The sequence below is a fragment of the Papaver somniferum genome, chromosome 8 (genome assembly GCF_003573695.1).
Source record: "Papaver somniferum cultivar HN1 chromosome 8, ASM357369v1, whole genome shotgun sequence".
Taxonomy (NCBI): domain Eukaryota; kingdom Viridiplantae; phylum Streptophyta; class Magnoliopsida; order Ranunculales; family Papaveraceae; genus Papaver; species Papaver somniferum.
In genome coordinates this window covers 13,607,332-13,616,439 of record NC_039365.1, presented here as the reverse complement: position 1 = coordinate 13,616,439, position 9,108 = coordinate 13,607,332, and the positions used below count along the sequence as shown (strand labels likewise).

The 9,108-nt window shown below is 37.7% G+C and overlaps 1 long non-coding RNA gene across 2 annotated transcripts; it reads left to right on the top strand.

Moving 5' to 3' along the window:
- The first annotated feature begins 3,689 nt into the window (after positions 1-3,689).
- LOC113301365 lies at positions 3,690-7,526 on the top strand. Of its 2 annotated transcripts, none has more exons than XR_003336251.1 (7): positions 3,690-3,960; positions 4,248-4,360; positions 4,439-4,501; positions 4,660-4,983; positions 5,068-5,152; positions 5,220-5,406; positions 5,957-7,526. It is a non-coding gene; the product is annotated as an uncharacterized LOC113301365 (long non-coding RNA). The 2 variants fall into 2 exon arrangements; XR_003336250.1 differs by lacking the exon at positions 5,957-7,526 and adding an exon at positions 5,572-5,940.
- The last annotated feature ends 1,582 nt before the right edge of the window (positions 7,527-9,108 follow it).

Here is a 9,108-nt window from a genome sequence, read left to right as displayed (position 1 = left end):
CTTGATAGATAAATAGATAAAATGGTTTTTGTTAAACAATTGTCATTTCAATTGATGGAGCATGCTAGCCTAGGGTTTTGATGTCCCATACTCTCGATTTACAATTGTTATTTCTAAAAAATCAACTTTTGCAATATTAAGAATCAATTTGAATGAAGGATTTGCATGATTCTAATTAGAGAATATAAATCACTTTGATATTGATGATTAGTGGAATCCATAGCCCCAGTCTTCTCCATATTTTTCATATCACTTTTATTTAAGTTTCCTATATTTGTTATTTAAAATTAAGTCTAAAATCTGCTTTCACAAGTCTTGAACGAATCTTATTACTACAACAACATTGAAAAACACATCAAACATCACCACTAACAGTGGGTGTAAAGGTTTCCTTAAGACAAGTAGAAACAAATCTATATAATCTTCTACAAAAAACCCATTCTGGATTTACAATTCAGCACCATCAATTGTAACTTTTTGAGGTGGTTCAACTATTTCACCACTTACATATCCATATAGATCGCAAGAAAATAACACACCCTCAAATTGATCTTTCCAGAAAAGATAATTTGAATGATCCAATTTCATAGGAAGAAAATTTGCTGTATTTGTAAAAGGAAGAGCAGTAGAGTCACCAGCGGAAGACGACATTATGTTGACTTGATGATTCTGCAAATTACTTAGATGTGAATCGAAACCACTGATGGATTTCGTATTAGTATTGTTGAAATTGTTGCCGTTGTTGGTATCGACGTTGTTGTAAGTTGCTCGACGAGTTGTTGCCATAAAATTTCTTCAAAAACCCTAAAATCTGAACTTTGGGAAAATTTATTTGATTGTGTTACCCAATGAAAGCTGAATAATTATTAATAAAATTATTGAGATTTGAAACATAACCTAGAACTGTTACCTATCTGATATCATAAGAATTATTATGTTCTCACGATAATCAAGATTTACAATGAGAAGAAGAGATGAAAGAGATTATTATTACAGGTGAAAAATAATACACACAAAACAAGATACAGACACAACCATTTTGGACAGTATTAATACAAGACCTGTCTCAATAACTGCGATTCTAATAATAAAGTCAACATAGTTGACTTGACTTAACATTATCCTATTAGAGATTAGCACATACACTTCAGTGATGTAAGTGACGCTTGTATTTGAAACTGATTAATTAGTTGTATGATTTAGACATATTTCATTGAATTGCATTTTCAGAGCTCCACGAAAAGAACAACCAATTAAAATTTTGCACGAAAATGAACATATTCATTCAATGAAAAAAGAATAAAATGTTAGAAAAAATGACGTGCATTATCAACGTTGTTCAGTTTGGTGATATAGATAAGTTCGAAGCAAACACGAGGGAAAGAATGCAGTTGTGCAAATATTCACATATATCGTAATTTGTACTCGGGCCGAGCAAACCTGAACCGAATAAATAGGAGTGTACTCATTATGAATGGAGAAAATACCGTAACTCCCAAAGCCGTGCAAATAATACAACAGCTAATTAGTTGAGATTAGTGAAGACACAAACAAAATTAAATTAATAAAATTTGAGGGTCCAAAAGAAAAGAAAAGAAAAGAAAAGAAGAGGAAATGAATGGGAGGAAATCCAGTTGACTGACGGACAGTGGCAGAGCCAGAGTTTAAAAATGAGGGGACTAAAAAACATTTCTTTGGCAATTGTGGGATAAACATAAAAATTAGGTGGGCTAAATCCAAAATACATGATACAACTAAGGATATTTTTATAGTTTTACTGATTTTAGGGGGGCTAGACTAACCCTGGTTCCGCCCCTGCTTACGGAGAGTAGTTTACTGAGGTACATGAGGATGGTAACTTACATAAGGAACCAGAAAAGAGTAGTATTTTATTTAGCAGGGGTGAGTATTCGGCCCGCAATACGTGAATTTAGTCAGGACCATCTGTATTTTTACGGATGGGTATCCGAATCGTTCGCTAATGAATTGGATGCAGATGAGATTTTTGAAATCCAACAGATTACGGATTGGGTCCGGATACAACCTTGAAAATTCGTTGAACATCCTATTTGTTAGTACATTTTTTTATCAAACTTCTTCAGTACAAATATGAAGTCAATTCATTTATTTTTTCCGCCAAATTAGATATTCCTTTCATGTTGTACTCTGATGAGCTTACAAAATAAAAGACTAATATATATATATATATATAGGTGGGAATACTTGATACCAGGTACAACAAAAAATACCTTATTTTAAAAGGGCACGGTTTTTATTTCCTCTTCAAATCTTGAGCGATTTCAAAGCATACACTTAAATCCAATTTTATACTCTTAAATAATGTAATCTTATTTCTAAAACCATCCATAAACTTGTTCCTGATATTTCTCTATTATAAACTTTAATTGTAAAACAAATTCATTGGATTATCCATATCCAATCCGTCCATCCGTGCATCCATTTGATACTGGACTGGATGCGGATGCCAAATTTGAAATCCGCAGTAAATTGGATTGGATGAGGATCGATGAAAAACGATCCATACCGGCACATGCTCACCCCTAGTATTTTAGGCAAGTCCAGCAGAAATGAGCAGAAATTTCTCCCTGCAAAGCCAGGTGGAAGGCAAGGTGAATTTCCAATATGAGAAACGTAGCGGGCGGAAGACGAGGAAGCACGCAGGTAGACAATATCTGTTAAGTGGACAGATAAGATAGGCCAATGGTAAAAACTCAACGAATCTATTCTCAGCGGCTAAAACTCTCAAACAATATATATATATATATATATATATATATATATATAAATACCTCCATTTTCACTCACACCGCTCCAATCACTTCTTCATAATTTTTATAAACAAAATCTTCTACTTTTTCTCTACAATTAACGGTTAAATGAAAAAAGAGCAGAGTGAAGGGAATTATAAAAAGTATTAGGCAAAAAAGAATTCGAAAAGGTAAAAGAGTATCAGAGTATGTTACAAATGTCGATTATACTCAAAATTGTGATGCAAAGTATGCTTCGCCAAATGTAGCTGTTGGTCCAGACATGATCACAGGTCATTTGCCCGAGCATCAAGAGAGAGTCAGATATTATAATATGAGAGGTGGATATAAAGACTTAAATCGTGTTTTATCTATCGTTACCCTTTCCGGTCCGAGAAAGAGTGGATAAATATCCATGGTCAATTTTATCATGTAAAGCACATAAAACACAACAACACAATTACGGGAATATAGATAGATAGGTGGTGGCCAACGACGTGCATGTTCCATTTCTTGGACTTTGAAATTAGTGAGTTTGTTAAGCCAAAATTTACTTTTAAGCAATTTTTGATTAATCGGAAACAATTAATTAGATGATATCATTCTTGTTATAACAATTATCCCCTTGATTTGTATTTCATTTGTGGTATTCCAAGTGATGTGGGAGCCTCTGTCGTTCAACCAAAATGAATGGATGTCAAAGCAATGCTTATACAACAGGAGGGTTTGGTGTGTCACCCAACGGCCAGGATACATAGGAAATTCTAACTACTGGATGTGATCTGCCCTCCCTAATAACGTATTGGATTGGTAAATCCAATGGCTCTCCGTCCCTCACGTCCCACGTAGGTGTCATAAATTGGGTTTTCCATGTAAGCGCACAAATGTGTGGATGCATGGTTTAGCATTTCCATTCTCTTTTCAACACCAAATTGACATTTCAATCGACATAGCCTTTCCATTTTCTCTTCATGTTTCGATTAATGGCGAACTCATGTATTCCAAGTAATTTATTTCTTTTGCTTTCCCTATTCTGTAACGGGTCAGAAACCCTACAATGCCTTTCCATTCTCTCCTCAACAATATAAGGTATTCCCCGATCCAGAACAAAAAGCTCATCCTTACATCAATTGGATTCTCTCTATAAAATGTCCGATCCCAATCGAGAACAGCATCAGTTTCACTTGAACATGTTAGTATTTTTACCATTGCTTCCAATTACGTTTTTCGTCCAATTTCAATCAGCCGATTGTTTTCCTTTTCTTTTTGATGAAGTTTCTTAAATGTTCATTTTCAATTCATATCATAACGTTTTTCAATTCATATCATAACGTTGTGTTGTGGTTTTTGATTTGCACTTACATGATGTTGCTTTACCCTTTTTTTTTTTTTTTTTGATAATCCTTCATTAGGTCTACACTGTACCGCTTAATGCTATGTTTGAATTAGGGATGTGATGTTTTTTCTTTCAATTTTCAGTGGCTTCAGTTGAAGAGTTTGCAATCCCTTGACGAAGAAAAATCAAGCGTTCATGTTATTAGGAAATGGGAAGAAGAATTGGACTTTATGACCAACGACATATCGACGAGCAGGTATTGAGCCCCCTGTTTCCATAAATTTACAATATACAACTTCAATTATGTTTGACTAACACCTTCCCTGATAAGCAGATTGGTGAGAAATTACACTTGGCTGCTGCTAAACCCACATTCAGACAAGCAAACAGTGACAAGGTTTGTTTGGATTCCTTTCCTTCGAGTTTACATTCATATGCCGACTAAAATTGCCTTCCCATCCAAACAAAAAACTAAAGCAGTACAATATAATATAACCTTATAATCCGTTAAAGTTTTCAGGGCTCATATTGCACTAAACGGGTTGTTGCCTACAGATTTTATGCAGTCACGTAACTGCCAGGGAAGTGATATTAGTAGTGCCAATAGAGTCAGTAGTATTCCGCAACGGAATTGAGAAAGTGGAGTATGGGCTGGACTCATCGACCTTGGGGCAAGCATTGTGGTATTGAAAATATTCTCTTCACACATAAAGCTCAGATATAAAAGTTATCATTTCTCAATGAACTCAAGTCACTCTACAAACTCTTCCTTATTTAAGGAGCTAAAGAACGTTCATCAGGAATCCACTTAAATATGATAGATGGAGAGAAAGAACTCTCATTGATGGAATGACCAAAGAATCAAATATCATAATAACTGTAAGTGTCCCCTTATGATATTTTTGAATGGGAATATGAAATTGTTAAATTTCCTGATATATTTAATTTGGTGGCTGATTGCAGATATATATGATAAATCTAATGAATTGTTTCTGGAGAAAGTTAAAAGTTTCGTTGTTAATGGTTTGCATACGACTGAATATGATGGGTAAGCCATCAGAGACACTTACAGTTATTATGTAGATTTAGGCATCTCATTGGGTTTCATTTTGTAGGGGAGCACGACTCTAACCCTTAACTTTCGCTGCATCATCCTCATTCTGGAACTGAAATCTACATTAAACCGTACAAATTAGCCATCTGGACTTTATATCTTTTGGCTTATAATTTAAAAGGACTACATGAGCTGCTTGAGTTCATGAGCAACTTATTATTGAGGCGATAATGAAGGGAACTCAACAGGTAAAAATGTGCATCCTATTACATGTTAGTTAATTTCTGCAGTTTAATTTTGTGAGAATAAATTCAACCATTTTTCCTAGGAAAAGCTTAAACCTTTTAAGCAAAGAAAGACAGTTTATGTTAACTGGGAATTAAAGGAACATGCTACCTCTCTTTGTTCTGCAGATATCCTTGACGCATGATGATTTTTCTTTGCCCATTGAATTGGATTTATTAAGATGCTTTAAGCATTTCATGTTATATATGCCATGTATGTTAATCGATATATAGATTTTTTTTAGACGGTATTCTTTCCTGTTAGCAATTAAGAAGATGCAGTGACATTCAAATTTGGCTAAATATCAATGTTGTGAACAATCAAAAAGGACATGCATTTTGATATGTAATGACAGCAGTCTTAATCTTTTAACTCCACTGGAGTTCATACTTCACTACCACTCTATTGTCCACTTCTTATAAACGTGATTGACCCAATTCTGAATCATCTTCTGGAATCAGCTAGCGTTCGTTCTGAGCTAGGATCAAACTCTGTTTTTGACTATGATTGTAGGTTGAAGTGGTATAGAACCTAGTGAATCGTGCATACACTCTTATAACTGCTTCTTCTTCAAAGTTGAGCGGGGAAGTTGGGAATTGAAATTGGGCTTATTTAAATGGTTAGCCGGAGTTGCTACAAGAGCGAGACTTTAGTTTCTATTCCACTTCGTTAGCAGATCACTTGAGACTTATAGCCGAGCTAAGGTCCACCGTAGGGTGTGGCTCCCTTTAGTATAGCGGATACTTGCTTTGCTAGGGCATACATGGGCCGCTTTTAAGGTGTAGGGAAGAGGCTCAACAGGTAAAATGGTATGGGTTCCCTGGTTCCCCACTTTTTAGTCTAAGGGTGCCTAACCGCCGCACCGAGAATTCAGAGCTAATCTTTGTGCAGCAGAGCTTCCTTCGGGGGATTCCGCCACGTCTCTGAAGCCTGACTTTTGCCTGTCAATGCTCGCTCGAATCTCTTTGATCACTTCAAAGGCCCAGTAACATTTGTTAGAACTTCGAGAAGAGTATACCTTGAAACATAGCTTGTTAGCTTTAGAACGGTTCTAGACCTGAGAAGCCTCAGAACTGCAGTACTAGGGCCTGTGTACCGTGAGGGAAAGGTGAAAATAACCCTATTTAGGGAGTGCAATAGAGAACTTGAAATCCGATGCGAACAATCAGTCGAAGGAGAAGATGGCTCTAGCGGCATATCTGTTGGTAAGCACAACGACCCAGAGCTGGTAAAAAATAGTGCTGCTTGTTACAGATCATCTTTCGAAGGGAGAGCATCATTTGAAGTTCGGATGTTCCTCTTCCTGAGCCCGGGTCTTCATGGAATAGCGAAATTGGCTTCAAGGTTGGGTAGATCAGCAGGAATTGATGGGTTGACATCATCTGGTGACTTGAGATTACAGAAGTTAGACGAGCATCTCAGACCCAAAAGGTGCCCCACATAGGTCTTCTCCAGAAAGCTCCAGCCACGCTCGGGGTATTGAAACCGACAACAACGATAAAAACGAGCGCCCATTTCCAATACAATAGAGTCTCTACTATTGAATACCGTGATTGATGAGTGGGTAGGTGTGACGTTCTTCTACTTGAGTTGGAACGTGACAAAATTTCGTGATTCAGATATGTGAGAGCACGAACGGCGGAATGATCTAATGGTAGCAGGAAGGACGAAATTAGTTGTAGCTTCACAAAAAGGCACGATCTCAAAAAGCAGTATCAGAGAGGCATCCCTGCGGCGGCAGGACCTTATTTGGGCATTCTTTTTTCTACCGGGGCTCTCATTATGCGATAACACCCCCTTGGTTGTAGTGCAAATACGAACCAACTTGTGTACCCTCGCCCTAAAGACAGACTTAAATCAATAAGAGAAAGAAGCTGGGTTTCCGAGATTCCCCATGAGATGGATGAGAAGAGTATCTTAGGGCAAGGAGCAAACCGAGAGACTTTTAATTCTGTCTCTCTTCCGCTCCCTTTTTAGAATGGCTCCAGTCTCTACATTCATGTTAAGTCTGGTCTAGAATCCGAATGGATATAAGATGAGAATGAAATAGTTGGTTTACACTGCTGCCCGCCCTTTCTCATCCGCTTTGAGAACCATGTGAACGGAGGTGGTTGAAAGCATCCCGTTCCTTTCATAGCTGTGATTCCTGTGTCTCGTTTTCGATCTTCATCGGGATCACAATCGTGGGATTTCAGAGGAACTATTTGTCGAAACGAAATGGTCTTACTTTTTCTTTTTTTTTTTCTTATTTATCCAAAATGATTCCATCATGAAAAAAATTATGCCCGGCCTCTAAGACTCGCTCCTGCTCAACCAATCATTTCAGATCTCGTTAAACCAAGACCGTTTCCACCTGCATCAACCGCTTTGATAGCCTCTTTCTTTATTGAGGAAAGAAGGAACTCCCGCAAAAGGCTACCCCTTAGTTTCCTTGCGATTCTAGCCTTACTCATTCCTTGCCTTTACTCATGCTTCAGGGCAATCAACGTTTTTGTTATAGCTGAACTCATATGTTTACTCAAGTAAAGTAGATGTCTTCAAAGTCGCACCACCACATGAAGGGAAGGCACTTGATTCAAGCCCTCCGTTCTGGGTTGAATCATATGAGAACAAGGAGTTTGGCCCCTCAAAACCAGAGGAGCTCTCTATATGATATAGAATTTGCCTACGGATCCTAATCTTTGTGCAGCAGAGCTTCCTTCGGGGCTTCTGGCGCGTCTCTGAAGTTTCGAGCGAGCATTGACAGGCAAAAGTCAGGGTTATTGGTTTATCCCGTAAGTTCGAGACTCTCAGTTGAGGAGGCTCATACTCCGTCCCCCGGATTACAGGTCCAGGGACTCTACTATAGTGTGCTCGCGCCAAGCGCTTACAAACTTAAATTAGTCATTGGTGAACCCACCACCATATCTGTTGCATGTGGGAGTCGTTGACAGAATCATAGTAAGCATTGGTGTAGATTTGATACGTACAGATAATTGATTATTGTATAACTGGGAGGTCCAGAAACCTCAGAGCAATTCCTATGAAATGAACAAACCTGGAGTTTGTTCATTTTGCTCCCACTATGGAATGAACAAACACAGAAAATGGATATTCAAACCAACATATTTGTTGGTTTGAACATCGAGTCGGAACAACCAGCGCGCGTATGTTGTGAAGACGAGCGATCGTGCCATTGACGCTGGCGCTCGAATGAATGTCGCTGGCGCTAGAATGAATGTCGCTGGCGCTCGAATGAATGTCTCCCCTCACATATTCTCTCTCCAAAACCTAATTATGTGGGACCAAACTCTTATTAGTTTATATAAATAAAATGATTAGTGGGACCCAACTCTTATTAGTTTATGTTATTAAAATCAATAATGGGATCCTAAAATATCAAATTTGTTCATTTTGCCTTGTTTCCCATAGTGGAGAATGCAGTTTGTTCATCCACGTGACTCAACAAAACAATAAGTTTGTTGATTGTCATAGGAATTGCCTTCAGTAAGGGCCCAGCAACTGAATTTTGGATGAATTTTTGATACCAATTCACTTGGGTTCTGTGTCCGTAGCATATGCACATACCCAAGATCGAAAAGCTATGTGGCTGAGGTAGCGGTGTCCAGTTAAAACAAATAGTTCTGATCATTTAGATGAATAGTTTTTATGTAGTCGCATACTTA